Genomic DNA, 21,371 nt, shown 5'->3' with positions numbered 1-21,371 from the left:
TGCTTGTAGTTCTACCTACAGAAACTAAATGACTTTTCAACTTTGGGTGTAGACAGTAAAGACTGAAGTGCTCACTACTCAGAGTGATTGGAAATGTTAATGCTTGTATAAATGTCATATAATTAATTTCCAAAGGAGTATGTATTAAGTAAAAGTCTGTAAATATGTTAATGAGGCCAATTTTTCCAGCATTTATAATTATTTTTTTCACTTGTTAGGAAGCTTTTGTTATGTATTTTCTGTTAATAATAGTACTTAAAACTACAACTTCTAAACACAAAATAAATAAAATATTTATAGGAGGAAATGAATAATTTGATATTCTTTAGTGAACTTATCTAGTTCTTCAGTGGATGTGATTTATTTCATGGGAATAGTCAAGTATCTGTGATAATCTTTTGACCTACATTTATTCTAAAATAACTCAAAATGTGAAAATAAGATTTAATCCTAAGGCACTTTGAACTAAAAAAGAAAAATCTTCCTAATGCGTGTAAAGCAGAAAACAAAACAAAAAAACAGCCTTTCAATTTATACACTCTTGTGTGCTCAGAGAACCCAAAAATGTAATAAATGTTTATAATTTTATACGAATACTTAAGAAACAGTATTAAAAACAATTTAGTGAAAAGTACCCTTGAATTATACTACTAAAATATAACTAGCATACATTATTGTCATGCATTTCTGAAGACATCAAAGACTCAGGTTAAAACTATTTTAGTAAGTGCAGCTTGAATTTTAAATATCCCATGTTACCTTTCTATATTATAGCTTTTAAAGTGTGCTGCAATCTGTGTGATGTAGTTAATTGATAAACATTTTAATCTGTGTAAACACAGGAATTTAAATAGGAATTTACTATTTTTTGTAATAGCCCTTACTATTTTTTCATTGCTCATTTTGTTCTTATTTTTTTTATAAACAAAGTATCAGACTTTTTGCTTGAATTTTTCAGTGTAAATTATTTTTACATGTAAAAGTACTGTCTAATTGCATAATGCAGCAAAAGTCTACTTTGAATTTTCCTTAAAAAATACTAAATTGTGGGGAAAGAGGTATAGCTTAGTGGTAGAGTGCATGCTTAACATGTATGAGGACCCTGGGTTCAATCCCCAGCACCAAAAAAAATAAAAATAAAAGTGCTAAAATGTCAAAGCTTTGATAACACATTTTCAACTCATGTAGAATACTGGTAGATATCTATAGAAACATAATTATATGTTATGCATTTCTTTCCAGTTAACAGACATATTTTAAGTCATTTTTATTAATAAATTTTTAAATGCACATATAGCAAAATAGTTGAGACTAAAAAGGCCATTTTTGTTGTCAGCAAGTATTTTCTTTCTAACTTGGCCATCTCTGGCATCGTGACCAATGATTCAGGATGTTTTTTTTTTTTTTTTATTTAATAAAATGAGGTATGTTTAGGGTGAATGGGGATGTTATTCACAAAAATCTATTAAGACATGCTCATTAAGTGCAATATTAAAATGTAAGTTTAAGGAAGGTCACCATTAGTGGTATCAATTATGTGTTTCTTGTTATTTTCATCTCGACATTTTATTATTTCTTTTTAGTAATACGTTGGAGCCACTAGGACATATAATTAGTTTAAAATAGAAACAGGAATTTAATACTAACTGAATATGGCAAAATGCTTTTGGATCTCTAATCAAGCTAATACAAAAATATAAATTATTTTTTTTAAACTAATACTATAAGCAAAATTGGCTTTCTTGAGGCTCCTCCCCCCTTTTTTGGTGCATTGTAACTTTGTAGTGAGATTCAGAGTGTTCATAAATCCACACAAAATCTCTTGGTGTTATTTTTTTTTTTAATGAACTGTATTTTGCCAGAATTTGATGATAATGTAAAAAAAACTATTCTAAGGGCCAGATATGATGGCACTTTCTTATAATCCCAAGTACTCTAGAGGTCAAGGCACGAGGATCGTTCGAGCTGGGAACTTAAGGTTCATTTGGGCAATATAGAGTCAGTTTCTAAAAAGAGAAGGAAAAAAAATTCTAAAAGGCTTACTTATGCCAGGCACAGTGATGCACACTTGTAATCTCAGAACCTCAGAATCTGAGACAGGAGGATCATAGATTCAAGACCACCTCAGCAATTTAACAGGACCCTATTTCAAAATAAAATAGAGTTGGGAGTATATTTTGGAGGTAGAATATCTCTGGGTTCAATCCCTAGTACAAAACAAAAATAAATAAAATGCTTACTTGTTTTCTTTAATTTCAAATGGTTACATTTCATACTCTTAGTTAATTTCTGATGAGCTAGTTATAACTTGTTCCTTGAGCCAACTCTCTTCAGTATTTTCATTTCAGCATGAAAAATGTAGATTGATTTATATCAGTTTTCTAGAGGTACTCGTTTATTATATAGTATTTGTCCCACCCTCAGTGAAATTTTATTTTTTAAAGTCATGCTAATGTCTTTGCAGTATATAGATTACATATATATATATATATATATATTGGGATTATGGGAGGTTGTCAGGCTGTGCTACAAAACTAGACTTGAGAATCTTTAGTGTATATGCATTCACTTGATAATTGTGTACTAAGCTGGTACTTCTATATGTAGTTTAAAATGGATATTGGCCTTTTAAAATGTGTGATTCGTAAGTATTTAGAAGTTGTAAAACAGAACTTAAAGGTCTAGAGGTTTGCTACTAGACACTGAAACTGCATGATGAGTATCTGGTGTCTTAACTAATTAGATAGATCTGTTGTATTGGTTTTCTTGTTGGATAGAATAACAGTTAATCGTTTTAGAAGAGTTTTAGATTACTTGCCATAAAATTTGTATGTGTCTCAGCTCTTGGTAGTTTAAGAACAAAAGTAGTGTTTAACTAGTTCCTTTCGTTTGATGTTGCTATACTTCAGACAGCCGAAAACTCAATGGTATTTATTTCAGGTTCACTTAAGCATAAAACAGCTTTTCTTTTCCAAGTAACCTGTGCATAAACTTAGTCAATTAAACATAGGAGGTTTTATTTGAAAGCATTTTCTAAATTACATCTTATTTTTAGTAACCAAAATAAATTCTGTATTTTAAAAAATATCCATAATCTCTGAAGACTGTAAAATATAAAAAGAACAGTTTTAATTTCCCAAAATCAAACATAGTACTTAAAGTCTCTGACAATTCACTGAATGGGAATAATAACATTTTTAATATGTAACACATGACCGAGAGTTGGTGGGGTAAAGCTATGGGAAAATAACACTGGAAGGGAATCACTTCGTCAGAAGAAACAGTACCCGAGGAGATGAGGCAATGTAGTGCTCTATGTCTAGAAGAGGATAGATAACAAACTCTTAAGTAGATCACTTTAAGGACAGAAGGAGGAGGAGGAGATTAATGTGAGGGCATATCCAGACTGTCTAGCCAAGTGGATATATATAAATGAATTGCTTACCAAAAAGACAGAGGCAAGACCAGACTGCACTGGGAAATGTTATCTGCTAAAAATATGTGCTGAAATATTCTAAAAGTAGTTTATTCCAAAAACTGTTATTCCAAAATTTAAATTTACCCAAATAAAAAGGATGGTTACAGTTGAGGCAACTTGACACTTGGAGAAAAGTCATTCTGTCATCTTAAGTCTAATAGATGAGATCAAGGAATAATGGCAGGCTACCCACAGCTACTAGTAAGAGAACCAAGGTGCATTGGAATCAGAGGAGTTGCCAGGGACCTGTATAGTCTGAAATATTCAGAATAGTTAACAGCTTAGAGGTCTTTATTGTATTTATTGCAAATGGTAACAGTGAAATTGCTCTTATTATGATGGTTACAATAAGAAGGGTAGTATCCAGAACCATGATTTTTCTATAGAAATGTGCTTTAGTTCACCAAGGGAGCTTTTCCAGTGGTACCATGTATTTTTAAAGAATCGCCCAGGTGTTTCTAGTGCACACCCCCTGTAGCAACCCACCTGTTTGGAAGGGTCTTTCTACATCCCTGAGGGCTTTCAAGTTTATGGTCCCAAAGAAAATGAAGCTTTGTATTTTCTTCCCTCAGTTTCTTTAAAATACTACTTTACTTTTCCCTCCCCCTTCCCATTAAAATTTTTATGAAGTCATTAAATTGTTACCAAATCTTGAGAAAGTATTCTAAAGATTATAGACTGTTAAATGTCCTGATTTTCAAAGGAAGAAAATAAATTTTGCAAATTATAAAGTAGTCTGGGTCACTCTTGTTAAGAATATTGGATAAATTATCAAATGGATAGTTTATGAATTCTTAAAGCATGGGTTACTAGGAGCCATGGTACCACTAAGAAAAATAAAGTTTTATTTTTTATTTTTAATAGGATTCAGACCTAGTCCATCTATAGGATGTGGACAGACGAGCAGTGTTCAAGTGTATTTGATATCTTGTTTTGCTAAATAATAGATTCTAGGGTCAAGTAAGTTCAGAAAACAGTTTAAACTAAGCTAAGTGGGTTTCCTTACAGAATTTCTCAGAGCCTTTAATACACTAATGTGCAGAGTTATTAAATAAGAGGAAAATAAGCCAGGTGTGGTGGCACACGCTTATAATCCCAGTATTTAGGAGGCTAAAACAGGAGGATTGCAGATTGTGGCAGGCCTCAGGTACTTAGTGAAATACTCTGCAACATAGTGGGACCTTGTTTCAAAATAAAGAATAAAAGTTAGGGCTGGGAATGTAGCTCAGAGGTAGAATGCCCCTGGTTCAATCCTCAGTACCGCAAGAAGAAAGTAAAGTACAACCCGGGTGAGGCGGCACACACTTGTAATCCCAGTACTTGGGAGGCTGAGACAGGAGGATCACTGGTTAGTAGCCAGCCTCAGCTACTTAGGCTGTTGGCAACTTAGTGAGATCTTATTTCAAAAATTAAAAGGGCTGGGGTGTATCTCAGAGATGCAATGCCCCTGGGTTCATTCCCCTGTGCCACAAAAAGGAAAAAAAGACATAGAGACCATGTGTACTACAGAATCTGGCCATATCTACCTCTTTCTCTTCTGTACAAAACGTTCTTAAAAATACTGTCTATCAGAAGACAGTGTTACCTGTTTGTGCTGTGCATTAACTAAGCCTCCAGAGAAGGTGCTTTGAAACTGATCAGAGGTTTTCTTTCTCTCCCCATTTTTATAAATATTTGACTGTATTATGATCAGGGAATCTGAAAGTAAGTGACACGTGTCTTAGGGAAATGAAGTTTCTTATGAGAAGCATTTTTCTTTAACCATTCTAATGAAAGTAACCATCCTGATGAAAAATTTATTAATCTAATTCTTTCATTTAAGTAATTCTTGGAGAGGAAGAATAGATTTGGTGATAACTAGTCTTTTGTAAGACCAAGTTCCCTAAAGTCATATACAGGTAGAAATTGTGTAAAAGCATGAAAATGAGTTGAAAGATTATCCGGAGGCTTTGCCTTCTGTTTCTGTCAGAACCTCTTAACTGCTGGGTCAAACCTTTCCTGACTTATTCCATAATCCTTTGCTGTAGAGCTAAACTGGTAAAGAAAACTAAAAGCATTTTTTTTCTGAAAATATCTACAAAAACATGCTCTTAGTGAGCTAGAGGGTATTGTTAATATATTTTCAACAAATGTTTAATGTCTCAAACAACAAAGGTTATTCGCACCCGTTAGAAAATTCTTGCATTACCTTAATAAGCTTTATCCACGGAGGCAGCAGAGGATTTGGTCATACTAGGTGTTAGAATCAAAACAGAACCAAACACCATTGTCTCCCTTCTTTGAGCTTCCGTATAGTGTGTTAGGAAAGACAACTGTTAATCAGCCCTGCAAATTAATAATTTCAGTTAAGTGCCATCCAGGAAAAGCATAGTGTATTAGGAGAATATAGCCTATTCTGGGAAGGTTAGACACTTCCTGAAGTTGAGATATCTGTACTACTGATAGACGTAACTATCTAGGAGGGAAAGAATAGCACTTGCAGATTATGCAAAGGCCCTGAGATAGTAAAATATGTAATTTCCCTTAATGATAATAGCCTTATTTATTAAGCATATGCTAAATGCTAGACATTGTCTAGGCATTTTAGATGAATGAATTCGTGTATTTCTCTCAAAGACTTTTATGAGATAGGCTGTTACTACTCCCAATCTACTGGACAAACAGACCCAAAGAAAATTTCCCCTAAAAGGCTGGGCTTCAAATTCACAATCTTATCCAAAGAAACTAGATTAATCTGTACCTTATAAAAGAATATGAAAATAAATAAAATGGCCATATTTTTTTACAGTTCGATGTGGCAGAATGTTTATTTTTGAAACTGGGTGTATGGGGATTCATTCAGTGAATGTTATTTTTTAAATGCTTAATCATTTTCACAATTTTGTGGTAGTACTGAGGGTTGAACCCAGGGGCATTCTACCTCTGAGCAACACTTCCAGCTCTTATTTTTATTTTGAAACAAGATCTTGCTGGGTTGTTGAGAGTTCACTACTTGCTGAGGCTGTCCTCAAACCTACAATCCTCCTGTCTCAGCCTTCTAAGTTTTGGGATTACTAGCGCGCACCGCTACGCCTGGCTCATTTTCACTTTTAGAGGGCACGTGCAACTGGAGCTCAGTGAGGGCAGAAAGGGAGGCTGTGACCTAATCACACAGGGCCTTAAAAGTCATGTTCAAGGTCTGGGTCATTATCCTAAGGAGTCACTGAAGCATTTCATGCAGAGGAGTAAATCCAGTGTAAATGCTGGAAAGATCGTAGGGCTGGTAAGGCAGGCGTTAGAGGGACAGGAGTGGAGGCAAGCCTCTACTACACTAATTTAATTAGGAATTACTCTGGTTGGGGTCTAGGATACGATTATACCTGTGATCATAGGAATGCTGAAATGAGTCATTTGGGAATTTCCTCTGAAACTCTTGAAACATGCAGCAAGAACAAGAGAGGGTATTCTTTTGTCTCTGAACTTTTCGTTTTCTCCTTTATGTACAAAGGATTATCAAAGATTCTTTAAATGTGTACAGCTGAAAAGTGGAGAGAAAATTAATTGAAGATATTATTGACAGTTGATTTTAGAAGGAAAATTATAAAGCATGTGACTACCAAAGAAAAATACTGGTTTTGTGGATTTGCTTTTCTTTTTTTTTGTGGTACTGAGGATTGAACCCAGGGCATTCTACCTCTGAGCTACACCCCTAGCCCTGTTTTATTCTTTATTTTGAAACAGGCTCTCACTAAATTACAAAGGGCCTCACTAAGTAATTAACCTTCAGTCCTCCTGTTTTAGCCTCCTGAGTACTGGGATTACAAGTGTGCACCACCATATTGGGCTTAAGGTTTTTTTTAAGTCTTATATTTTTAAAATACAAATATCATTTTTTTAAAAAAAAAAAAAAAAGCTGGACATGGTGTTGTATAATTCCAGTTATTGGGAGGCTGAGACAGACGCATCATAAGTTTGAGGCAAGCCTCAGCAACTCAGCACGACCCTGTTTCAAAAAGCCATAAAGAGCTGAGGTATGGCTTAGAGGTAGAATGCCCTTGGATTCAATCCTCAGTACTGGAAAGGGGAGGGGGGAGAAGAGGAAAAAACAAAATTAGAATTAAACACCAACATTCTATTGTTTTCACAAGAAAAATGCTATATGAATCATCCTTGACCTAGTTGGGCAACATTTCTAAACATGCTTCTTAAGGAAACTCCCCAAAGTATTGTAATCATTTGACCTAACAAAAATAGGCCAATCAAATCTAGTCATTGGGAATTTGGATTGAAAACAGGAAAGAATTTGCAAATTGGAAGAGCAAATGGTGTCAAAATGAAATGGTAGTCTAATAAGTTGCCTTACTTGTAAGATGAACATTTGTTACTTTACATTTTTACTTCTGAAATAAGGCTTCATAAGACTTGTCAAATAGAGAAGCTCGAGTTTGCATCAGAATCACATGGAAAGCTTGATAAACAAATTGGTCTCCAAGCTTGGTCTCCAGAGTGTCTAGTTCAGGTGGTCTGTAGTGGGATCTGTAAATTTACATCTCTAACCGATTCCCAGACAAGAACCACTCATTCATGGCTTCTTAGTAGTTTTCAGTAATTCTTGTAAAAACCAGGAAAGCACCAAGTATTAAAGCATCAGGATTTTCAATAAAATACTGTATGAACTTATTTTATCATATTTAATAATACTTAATTTGCAATACAGGAAAATGTGAATAACTGAGGCATGTGATCACATCATAAAGTTTTACTTTTTGTTGCTATAGGCTGTATTTGTCTTTTAAACCTATCATAGCAACTTTGTATGTATTTCATATTTTCCCATATTCATATTTAATTTTTCTATAAATCTCTATAGTAATATATGTATAAAGATATACATTTGTTAAGTTTTTCTTATAAAAACTAGTATATAAACATTTTTCAGAATCTTTCTTTTGTCTCAGCAGTATCTTGTGAAAAGTATTTAGCCGCCAGGCGTGGTGGCGCACGCTTGTAATCCCAGCATTCGGGAGGCTGAGACCAGAGGATTGCGGTTTGCGGACAGCCTCAGCTACTTAGTAAGGCCCTCTGCAACTCAGTGAGACCCGGGTTCAAAATAAAGAATTAAAAAAAAAAAAAAATAGGGCAGGGCGTGTAGCTCAGAGGTCAAATGCCCCTGGGTTCCATCTCCAGACCCGAAAAAAAAAAAAAGTATTTAGCCATTCCCTGGCTCTTACCCACCAGGCTTGGTATTCTATAGTAACAATTCCAAAATCTCAGGGCCAACTTCTCAAAACAGTTTCTTACCATTGGTGGTATTTTATGTCCAAGAGAGGAAAAGAGAGGAGCTGTGCTTACTAGTTACTCAGCTGCCCAGACTGATGAAGCTCTAGGTTGATAGAACCTTCAAAAGACTGGAGCAAACTGGCAAGAAGCACATTGACTATTAAAACTTCTACTCAGCCGGGCGTGGTGGCGCACGCTTGTAATCCCAGCATTCAGGAGACTGAGACCAGAGGATCTCGGTTCACGGACAGCCTCAGCTACTTAGCGAGGCCCTCTGCAACTCAGTGAGACCCTGTTTCAAAATAAAGAATAAAAAACAGGGCAGGGGGTATAGGTAGGAGATCAAATGCCTCTGGGTTCCATCCTCAGACCCACACACAAATTAAATAAATAAATAAATAAATAAATAAATAAATAAATAAATAAATAAATCTTTACTCACTAGAAGCTACATCACAGCCAGGCATGATGGCACATTGCAGTAATCTCAACACTTGGAAGGCTGATGGGGAAAATCACGAGTTTGAGGCCAGTGCACCTGTTTCAAGATAAATGGGCTGAGTAGGTAGATCAATGGTAGAGTGTCCTTAGGTACAATCCCCAATACTACCAAAAGAAGAAAGAAGCCGTAGCTACATCACCACTGTTCATACACTACTGGCCCAACCAATATTTAAATCCAGCATGAAAGTGCAATCCTATAATCCAGGTAACTTGGGAGGCAGAGACAGGAGGATCGCAGATTCATGGGCAGCCTCGGCTACTCAGGCCCTCCACAACTTATACCCTGTTTCAAAATAAAGAATAAAAAGTAAGGCTGGGATACATCTCGGAGGTAGATGCTCATTACCACAATATAAATAAATAATATAAAAAATAAAAAGGGCTGGGAGTGTATGTATCTCAGAAGTAGAATGCCCCCGGATTCAGTCCTTAGTACCACAAACAAAAAAAGAAAAAAAAGAAAAAAGCCGCAGCAGCTGTGTCACTGCCACTCATGTTAGTTGGCCTAAGGAAGTCATTTTACATTCTAACTCCAAGATGAACAAGAAGTTTACTTTCTCCATGTCGCTCCAAGGAAAGGAGCACTTTTTGCTCCCACAAATGGAAAACCACTTTGTTTCTGGTTTGTTGCAACCATGAACATATATATGTCTCCTTGTCTCTATACAGGTGGCTTTATTTCTTTAGATTTGTAGAGATTGTTTTTTGTGGGTCTGGGGATGGAACCCAGAGGCATTCAACCTCCGAGCTACACCCCAGCTCTATTTTTTATTCTTTATTTTGAAACAGGTTCTCACTAAGTTGCAAAGGGCCTCCCTCACTAAGCTGAGGCTGTCCGTGAACCGTGATCCTCTGGTCTAGCCTCCGGAGAATGATGGGATTACAAGAATGTGCCATCACGCCTGGCTGGTCACATATATATAATTTTTTTAAATTTTTTAGATACTATTTCCCAAAAGGATGCAAGAAATTTACACTCCTCACAGTGATTTTCAAGATAAATAAATAAATAAATAGACTAAGTATATAGTGCAGTGATAAGAGTGTTCTATTTTAAGAAAATCCTTTTTTTTTTTTTTTTTTTTGCGGGTCTGTGGATGGAAGCCAGGGGCATTCGACCTCTGAGCTACACCCCCGCCCTATTTTTTATTCTTTATTTTGAAACAGTCTCACTAAGTTGCAAAAGGCCTCACTAAGTAGCTGAGGCAGTCCTCGAATCAGGATCTCCTGTTTCAGCCTCCCAAATGCTGGGATTACAAGCGTGTGCCATCATGCCTGGCTCCTATTTTTTATTCTTTATTTTGAAACAGGGTCTCACTAAGTTGTGGAGGGCCTCACTAAGTAATTTAGGCTGTTTATGAACCGTGATCCTCTTGTCTCAGCCTCTCGAATGTTGGGATTACAAGCATGAGCCACCACCCTTGGCTTAGAAAATCCTATTCTTAGCCGGGCGTGGTGGTGCACGCTTGTAATCCCTGTGCTTGGGAGGCTGAGACAGGAAGATCGCACAGGTTCAAAGCCAGCCTCCGCTACTTAGTGAGGCTCTCAGCAACTTAACGAGACTCTGTTTCTAAATAAAATATAAAATAGGTCTGGGAGTGTAGCCCTGAGGTAGAAAAGCCCCTGGGTTCCATCCCCAGTAGTACCAAAAAAAAAAAAAAAAAAAAAAAAAAAAAAAAAAAAAAAAAAAAACCCTGTGGAATTTATTTCTGCCTATAGCAAAAAGTATAGGTGTTTCTTGGTTTTTTTTAGTACTGGGGACTGGACCCAGGGGCATTCTGCCTCCAAGCTCTACCCATAGCCCTTTGTTTTATTTTTTATTTTGAAAGAGTCTCACCAAGTTGCTGACGCTGGCTAGAACCTGTGATCCTCCTATCTCAGCCTCAAGTACTGGGATTAATAGGTGTGTGTACCACTGTATCAAACTGGGCAAATTTTTGTGTGTGTGGTATTGAGGGTGGAACCCAGGGGCTTTTCTACCTCCGGGCCAAACTCCCAGACCTATTTTATATTCTATTTGGAAACAGAGTCTTGTTAAGTTGCTGAGAGCCTCACTAAGTAGCTGAGGCTGGCTTTGAATCTGCACAATTCTCCTGTCTCAGCCTCCCAAACTCTGGGATTACAAGCGTGCACCACCACGCCCAGCTGGGCATGATATTTTTAAGAAATTCTTCAAGATTATTATTAGTGCCAGCACTTTTTTCTTTTCTTTTCTTTTCTTTTCTTTTCCTTATTTATTTATTTATTTATTTATTTATTTATTTATTTATTTTGGTACTGGATACTGGAGATTGAACCCAGCGGTCTCCCTTGAGCTACACTCACAACCCTTTTTGTATTTTGAAAAGGCTCTCACTAGGCTGCTGACAATCTTGCTAAGTTACTGAGGCTTCCCTGAACCTGCAGTCCTTCCTTTCTCAGCCTCCCAAGTCCTAGGATACACCATGTGCCACCATGCCCGCAAAGACCACTTATTATAAGTCCTGCTTCACATTAAAGTGAATTTCCATCTTTCTCATAGATTAAATTATGTTATTGAAATTTATTTTGTAGATTTAAACACATTCTTTATTGATCTGGTATTGGAAAACTGCTTTTGTATTCATTTCCAAAATGTAAAATGTAGTCAGAGCCTGGGCGCTGCACGGGCACTCAGGCAGGGAGGGGGCAGCAGCTGTTACAAAACAGAGTTCCCCTCTCTCTTGGCCCTTCTTTCTAATGTTTAACCTATAGTAAAAGCCTTAGAGTCAATTGAAGCCTTTAGCCCTTAAAATCTATAGAGGCAATCAGTACCTCTGTTACCTCCTTTCTCTGTGACCCGGCCTGGATATAGGAAAGGTAAACCCTGTGCTGCTCTGAAGCACCCATAGTTGATGAGCAACTAACACTGGCCAATACAATAGAGGCAAAAGCCAGTAGATTATTATCCCTGCACTTTGTAAATACACTGTCCGGAGACAAAGAGGCACCGCCTGACTAAGAAGCTACTAGCCCATTGCTTTGGTAACACTGATAATAAAATTCAAATACAAAATCTATTTAAAGGCTGGGGGGGCAACAGCACCGAATTCACCGAATTCAGTACAGCTACATCTGCGTACTCAAGAACAGTGAGTCAAATTGTGGGCCACAGCGGAGAAATCCCAGTACTGTACTCACTGGGACTTGACCCAGTGGGAGAGGGGCAGTGGCAGTGATATCACACCATAGGAGAACGTGCAACCTGGCACCACCCACAGTCTAAAGCAGCCTCTATCGACTCTCTGGGTCAGAGACTCTGTGATACAACCCAGTAAAGGAGTAGTGGGGTCTGAGATACTACTGACTCGAGATCCAGAGCACCTTAAGTGAAGTCATAGTGACCCAAGGGAAGAACCCAGAGAAGGCACAAACTTCCAAAATCATGGGAAAGAGGAATAATACTGGAGCAATGAATGCTCACAACCCCACAACATCAGAACCCGATAAAACAGAAAATCAGAGATTTCTAGAAGATCAAATCAGGAAAATAACTGTAGAAATAATAGAGGTGCTTCGAAAAGAAACTCAGAGACAGCCAAAAAGAGATAAAGGATGCAATTAATGAAGTAAAGGCCTCAATTCAAAGCACAAACAACCGATTAGACCACATGGAGAACAGAATCTCGCTCTTAGAAGATGATAATTCCAAAAATGAACGCATAGTTTCTAATCTAGGAAAAAAATATCCGACAGCAGGAATCTGATATTGAAGAAATATGGGTCCATTTTAAGAGAGCTAACCTAAGAATAATTGGAATAGAGGAGGGAAAAGAAAGTGAAACCAAAGGGATCAACAATCTCTTCAAGGAAGTAATAGCAGAAAATTTTCCAGACATAGAGCAAGAGGTCGATACGCAGGTCCAGGAAACTTATAGAACTCCCTTTAGACAGGATCGGAGAAGAGGATCCCCACGCCACATAATTGTCAAAATGACCAATGTGGAAGCCAAGCAGAGAATCTTAAAGGCAACAAAAGCAAAGGGCCAAGTGACATTCAGAGGCAAACCAATTAGAATCACTCCAGACTTCCCAAACCAAGTTATGAGAGCCAGAAGGGCTTGGAGTAACATATTCCAAACTCTGAAAGAAAACAACTTCCAGCCAAAAATTTCCTACCCAGCAAAACTTTCTATCAAATTACATGGGGAGATAAGAAGCTTCCATGACAAACAGAAACTGAAGGAATTTATGTCTTCAAAACCAGCGCTAGAGAAAATACTCAAAGAGATTAACTACAAAGAAATAGGTAACACACACCAGAACTAGAGAAACAAGATTTTCCATCCAACAGACAACTAAGATTGGTTATCTGTGGAGATTCATTACTTATGTTAGTCTTTTACCTATCTCTAAAGGGTATTGTTTGCCTTTATTGTTGTTAATTTTTAGGATTTCTAGTTGGAATATTAATATACCTTCAGATATAGCATTTGGAAATATTTATCCCATTCTATTAGTAACTGTTAACTCTGTTTACATTGTCTTTGGATATACAATATGTTTTTTATTTTTTAGGGAGTTTGTATACTCTTCTGTTGCCTGTGCCATTGAAATCATAACCAAGAAATCACTGCCAATTTCAATGTTGTGAGGTTTTATGACCCAGATTTTCTCCTAAAAGTTTATAGTCTTAAGATTTATATTTAGGTCTTTTATCTATTTTGAGTTAATACTTGTATATGGGATTAGGTAAGGGTCCAATTTTATTATTTTCCATGTAATTATTATTTTTCAACAATATTTAGTTAAAAGATTATTATTCCCACCACCAAATGTTTGTGGAAACCTTGTCAAAAATAACTTGACGATATAGGGAAGAATTTAGCTCTAGGCTTTTATTTAACTCCAATGGTTTATATATCTGCCTTTAGAATAGTACTACATTGTTTCAATTATTGTAGCTTTATATGGTTTGAAATCAGAAAATATACATCTTCCAGCTTTGTTCTTTTTCAAGATCGTTGTGGGTACCTAGAGTCCATATTCCATATTAGGATAGATTTTTTTTCTGAAAAATAAATATATAAATATATGATAGTTTCACCTAAAAAATAGAAAAAATAGATTCTCTGGTAAGAAAGAAAGCAAAAAGAAATATTGAAATGTTATCTTTAAGTCATCAAAAGCTTGGTATCAGACAAATGAAACTGTTATGTGAGATTATCATTTTTAATTTTTGATAAATTGCTATAATACTAGATGTCAACTACTAAGCCAAGCATGGGAGGGAGGGATAGGGAGAGAATGGGGTGGGGATCGGGTAGGGGCTGACTGGGCGATGTGTGCATGTATGTCTACAAAAGTATGTATCCCACTATGATGTATGAATACAGTGCACCAATTAAAATAAAAATAAAAAATTTAAAAAAAAAGAAAAAAATAAATAAATAAAGGCTGGGGATGGAGAGGGGGGGTCAGAGTTCCATTTTTGGGCTCTCCAGCATGCATGACTGCATGCTGATTTTTATTTTCTATTTTTTATTGATTTTGTAATAAAGATTTGTTAAAGCTGCACCAAGCTGCCTATTGGTTTTAATTTTTCTGTTCAACAAACTGTAGTTGAATAAGAAAAAGAACCCACAGCACCATTTAAAACATAACAATTATTAGACACAAAATGAAAAATAAAGGAACTAAACATGTTAAAACTCAGGAACAGGACAATCAAATTTTTTTCAAGAAATTAGAAATACAAAATTAAGACAAAAATTGAAGTTAACAAACTGAAACTTATTCCACCATGCTACCATACTCTGTAAAAAAGAAAAAAAGAAAAAAAATCAAAAGCCAGGCATGGTGGCATGTACCTGTAATCCCAGTACTTGGGAGGTTGAGACAAGAGAATCACAGGTTCAAAGCCAGCCTCAGCAATTTGACTAGGCTCTCAGCAACTTTGTGAGACCTTGTTTCAAATAAAAAATAAAAGCTCCAAGATATAATGCCCCTGGGTTCCATCCCTAGCACCACACAGGAAAAATTGCATTTTTTGGCCCTATTTTTTTTGTTGTTGTTCTTTATTTTGAAACAAGTTCTCACTAAGTTGCTAAAGGTCTCACTAAGTAGCTGGGGCTGTCTGCGAACAACTATCCTCCTGTCTCAGCCTCCCAAATGCTGGGATTATAAGCGTGTGCCACCATGCCCGGCTAAAAATTGCAATTTTTTGTGGTTGTGGTTGTTGTTGTTGTTGTTGTTGAGCCAGTTAAGGAAAAATAAAAGTTTGAAAGGTAAAGAGAAAGATATATCACAGGTACCAAAAACCAAAAGAAACATTAACATGCAATTCTATGACCACTATTTGGAATTTTTGAAGGGAATAGGTGGATTCTTAGAAAGTTAGAAAATAATCAGAAACCAGGTGTGGTGGCTCACGCCGGTAATCCCAATAATTGGGAGGCTGAAACAGGAGGATCACAGGTTTGAGGACAACCTCAGCAAGTAGTGAAACTCTCAGAAACCTAGCAAGACCCTGTTTCAGAATAAAAATTAAAAAGGCTAGGCCGGACATGGTGGTGTACCCTTGTTAATTCCAGCATTTGGGAGGCTGAGATCAGAGGATCGCGGTTGGCGGACAGCTTCAGTTACTTAGCAAGCTCCTTTACAACTCAGTGAGACCCTGTTTCAAAAAGACAAAAAAATAGGGCTGGAGGTGTAGCTCGGAGGTAGAATGCTCCTGGGTTCCATCCCTAGTACTGTAAAAAAATAAAATAAAAGGGCTGGGTGCATGCTTATAATCCCCGTACTTGGGAGACAGAAAGGAGGATCACAGAATCGAGGACAGCCTTAGCAAGTAGTAAAACCCTCAGCAACCTAGCAAAATCTTTTTTCAAAATAAAAATAAAATAAGGCTTGGGGTGTGACTCAGAGGTAGAATGTCCCTGAGTCCAATCCCAGTAAAACACACACGCTCGCGCGCGCGCACACACACACACAATTAAACAATCAGAATGGATTAAAAAAGTAGACAACTTGCCGGGCGTGGTGGCGCACACTTGTAATCCCCAGGCTTGGGAGGCGGAGACAGAAGGGTCACGCAGGTTCTAAGCCAGCCGCTCTAGCTTAAGAGACCCTGTTCCAAATTAAAAAAAAAAAAAAAAAAAAAAATATATATATATATATATATATATATATATATATATATATATATATATATATATATAAAATTAGGTCTGGGAGTGTAGCCCAGAGGTAGAAGGGTTTGCAGGAACCCCAGTACCACCAAAAATGTACACTTAAGAAGATATTGGAGACTGTTAGAGCTGCTATTGATGCTCCACAAGGACTATATCAGTCCTCCTGTTTGGACTTTTAACTTAAATCTGAGGTAACAAACTATTCTAGCCATGAAAATATCCCAGGTCACATACGAAGCCAGGCGTGCTCTAACCTCTGATCTATACCACCAGCCCTATTTTATTTTTTATTTCAAAACAGGGTCTAAGTTGCAGAGGGCCTCCATAAATAAGCCAGTATAACTTCAATAAAAAATTATAGTGCTGGGTGGGGTGGCACATGCCTGTAATGCCAGTACTTGAGAGACTGAGGCAGAAAAATTTCAGGTTTAAGACCAGCCTCAGCAATGTAGTGAGACTCAGCAACCTAGCAAGACCTTGTTCTAAAATAAAAACATTTAAAAAGTACTGATGTTGTAGCTCAGGGGTAGAATGCCCCAGGTTCCATCTCCAGTACCAAGAACAGAAAAAAATAATAATAATTGGAAAACAAAATTATCCATGATAATGACCAAGAACTATAAATATAATTAGGAATAAAATTAACAAAAAAGGCATATGATCTGAGTGAGAAAATCACACAATTTTGTTGATGGAATAGACCAAGACCTACAAGAATGCAAAGACATAATCATTCTTAGATGGGAAAATAACACTGTAAAAATGTCAACTTTGCTGGGCATGGTTGCTCACGCTTGTAATCCGAGCGCTTAGGAGCCTGAGACAGGAGGATCGCACAGGTTCGAAGCCAGCCTCAGCAACTTAGTGAGACCCTGTTTCCAAATAAATTATAAAATAGGTCTGGGAGTATAGCCCGGAGGTAGAAAAGCCTTTCAATTCTATCCCCAAGTACTACAAAAGAAAAAAAAAGTCAACTTCTTCTTTTTTTTTTTTTTTGGTGTGTGTGTGGTGCTAGGGAACCCAGGGGCATTCTACCTCTGAGCTACACTCCCAACCCTGTTTGTTTGTTTGTTGCTGTATTGGAGATTGAACCCAGGGGAATTCTACCTCTGAGCTATAGCCCCAGCCCTACTTTTTATTCTTTATTTTGAGACAAGTTCTCACTGAGTTGCAGAGGGCCTCACTAAGTAGCTAAGGCCGTCTGGGAACCTCCATCCTTCCTGTCTCAGCCTCTCAAGTACTGGTATTACAAGCGTTTTACACACACACACACACACACACACACACACACACACACACTCACTCACACACACACAAACACACGGTACACACAACATACAGAGGGTAAAAGAGAATACACAAGTCCCCAAGTGAGCCAGAAAATCAGTCACCCGTGTCACCACCCCTCTACCTGTTGTTCGTTTAGGTTGTGGTTTTATTATTTATTTATTTATTGGTGGTACCGGACATGGAACCCAGGGGTTTTCTACCTCCAGGCTACACTCCCAGACCAATTTTATATTTTATTTGGAAAATATCTCACTAAGTTGCTGTGAGCCTAACTAAGTAGCTGAGGTTGGCTTTGAACCTACACAATACTCTTGTCAGCCTCCCAAGTGCTGGGTTTACAAGGGTGTGCTACCACACCCAGCAAGGTTGTGGTTTTATTATTTATTTAGTGGTACTGGGGATGGAACTCAGGGGCTTTTCTACCTCTGGGCTATACTTCCAGACCTATTTTATATATATTTTTGGAAACAGGGTCTCACTAAGTTGCTGAGAGCTTCACTAAGTAGCAGAGGCTGGCTTCAAACCTGTGCGATCCTCCTGTCTCAGGCTCCCAAGCGCTGGGATTACAAGCATGTGCCACCACGCTCAGTTTAAGGTTGTGGTTTTAAAATAAATTGCTAAGGCTGGGCATGGTAGTGCACGATTGTAATCCCAGCATTTGAAAGGCACAGCCTCAGCTACTTAGTGAGGCCCTTTGGAACTCAGTGAGACCCTGTTTCCAAAGAACAAAGGATTAAAATATAGGGCTGGGGGTGTAGTTCGGAGGTAGAGTGCCCCTGGTTTCCATCCCCAGTACATACATACATACATACATACATACATACATACATACATAAATAAATAGCTGAGCTGGGTGCTTGTAATCCCAGTATTTGGGAGGCTGAGACAGGAGGAACACAGGTTCGCAGCCAGCCTAAGCTACTTAGTGAGATCCCATTTCCAAATAAGAAATAAAATCAACTTTTTTTGTGGTGGGGGGAGAATCTGGGGATGAAACCCCGGGGCATTTGACCTCCGAGCTACACCCCCTGCCCTATTTTTTATTCTTTATTTTGAAACCAGGTCTCACTGAGTTGCAGAGGGCCTAAGTAGCTGAGACTGTCCACGAACCACGATCCTATGGTCTCAGCCTCCCAAATGCTGGGATTACAAGCGTGCACCACCACGCCCGGCTCTAAAATCAGCTTAATGGTAAACTGCCCCTGGATTTAATTCCCCATGCCACACACAAAAAGTAAATAAATTAATTGCTGCTTGTTATTAGTAGTATTTGAAATACTGATAAGCAAATGTTACAACAGTTTTTGAGTGGTTTTTGATCCTTAAATCTCTAGGATATAGCTATAAATAGGATTATTATAAGACTCTCAGAGAGAAATTAGTCTCTAGATAGAGCACTAGTCATAATTTCAATTTGCCAAGTAACCTAAAACGCCTAGGGCAAAGATTAGATTCATAAACTGGACATTCTGTCTATACTAGGATGTATAGTGAGGCCCTCATATACTGTCGGATTTTTTTGGGGGGTGCTGATACTGGGGATGGAACCCAGGGGCCTTCTACTTCTGGACTATACTCCCAAACCTTTTTTATATTTTATTTGGAAACAGGGTCTCACTGAGTTGCTGAGAGCCTCACTAAGTAGCTGAGCTGGCTTCAAACTTGTGTGATCCTCCTGTCTCAGCCTCCCAAGCAGAGGGATTACAAGTGTGCATGCACCACCATGCCCGGCTCACTGTCTGATTTTTTTGACACGGAGATTACTGAGAGACTTTTTTTTTGGGGGGGGGAATGTGGATTGAACCCAGAGGTGCTTTACCAATGGGCTGCATCCTGGACCTTTTTAAAATTAATTAACTAATTAATTAATTAATTTTGCGGTACTGATGGTATGGAAGCCAGGGGCATTCTACCTCCAAGCTACACCCCCAGCCCTATTATTTATTTATTTATTTATTTATTTATTTAGGTGGTACTGGGGTTCCTGGAAGCCCTTCTACCTCCGCGCTACACTCCTAGACCTATTTTTACATTTTTATTTGGAAACAGGGTCTCCTAAGCCAGCGCGCGCGGCTGGCTTCGAACCTGCGCGATCCTCCTGTCTCTGCCTCCCAAGCGCGGGGATTACAAGTGTGCGCCACCACGCCCGGCGTGCTGAGGTTCTTAATAAGTTACCGGATGGGGCCTTGAACCTGCCATCCTCTTGTCTTGGCCTCCCAAGTACTGGGATTACAGGTATACGCCAATAAACCCGGTCTCAGCCCTTTTTATTTTATTTTGAGAGATGGTCTCTAAGTTGCTTGCCCAGGCTGGCCTCAAAATTTGTGATCCTTAGCCCGGCGTGGTGGCGCACGCTTATATTCCCAGCATTCAGGAGGCTGAGACTGGAGGATCGCAGTTTGCTGACAACCTCAGCTACGTAGTGAGGCCCTTTGCAACTCAGTGAGACCCTGTTTTAAAGAATAAAACATAGGGCAGGGGGTGTAGCTCGGAGGTAGAATGCTCTGGTTCCAATCCCAGTATTGCAAAGTAGAATATGCAGAGGCTAGGGAGAAAATGGGTCATAATTAGGAACTCTAGACGAAGGAGATATTATGGATGAGCAAATAAGGCGACCTAACTGAGGGGATGAGGGGGAGAGAGGGAGATTCTCTAATGCACATGATGTACTTTAACAAACATCTCGGTATCAATCACTAAGCCAAACATGAGAAGGAGGGAGGTGGGGAATGGGGTGGGAACTGGGTAAGGGCTAATTGGGTGATGTGTGCATGCATGCTTCTACCATACTCCATTAAGATGTATGACTACAATGCTCCAATAAAGTCAAGGGAAAAAAAATATGGTTTTTGTCCCCAGTTCTTGAAAGAGCTCAGGAGTAATAAAGATGAAAGGAAGTATCTTTTGTTGTTCATAACAAGCCCCTTTCAACCTCATCTCTGAATTTATAATACTGAGCCAGTGTTTGTCCCACCTCTTAGGATGAGAGAGCTGGCAGACAGAGGAACATGGGATTAGCAGGCTGAAACATTCAGCCTCTGTCTGCAAATCATACTCAGAAACGGTAAAAGACCTTTATTTGAGGGTGATTTTTGTTTTTTGTCATTTATTTATTTATTTATTTATTTATTTATTTATTTATTGTGATGACAGTAGTTGAACCTAGGGGCTTCTATCTCTAAGTCACACTCCCAGCTCCCCTTTTTTCCCTTTCCTTTTGACAGTACTGGGAATTGAACCCAGGGGCATTCTACCTCCGCGGTATACCCCCAGCCCTATTTTTTTATCTCTGTGTGTGTGTGTGTGTGTGTGTGTGTGTGTGTGTGTGTGTGTGTATGGTACTGGGGATAGAACCCAGAGACATTCTATCTCGGAGCTATATCCTCAGCCCTATTTTTAGTCTTTTTTATTTTTTGAAACAAGATCTCACCGAGTTGTGAAGGGCCTCCCTAGGTAGCTGAGGCTGTCTGTGAACTGTGATCCTCTGGTCACATCCTCCTAAATGCTGGAATTACAAGCATGCACCACCACGCCCGGCCTCTATTTTTTATTCTTTATTTTGAAACGGGGTTTCACTAAGTTGCGGAGGGCCTTACAAGTTGCTGAGACTGGCTGCAAACCTGCAATCCTCCTTTTTCAGCCTCCCAAGTACTGGGATTACAAGTATGCATCACCAGGCCTGGCTCTTT

Source organism: Muscardinus avellanarius, assembly GCF_963383645.1.
Source record: "Muscardinus avellanarius genome assembly, chromosome: 8".
NCBI classification, from domain to species: Eukaryota; Metazoa; Chordata; class Mammalia; order Rodentia; family Gliridae; genus Muscardinus; species Muscardinus avellanarius.
The sequence above is the reverse complement of the archived record's forward strand: the minus strand, read 5'-3'. Positions refer to the sequence as shown.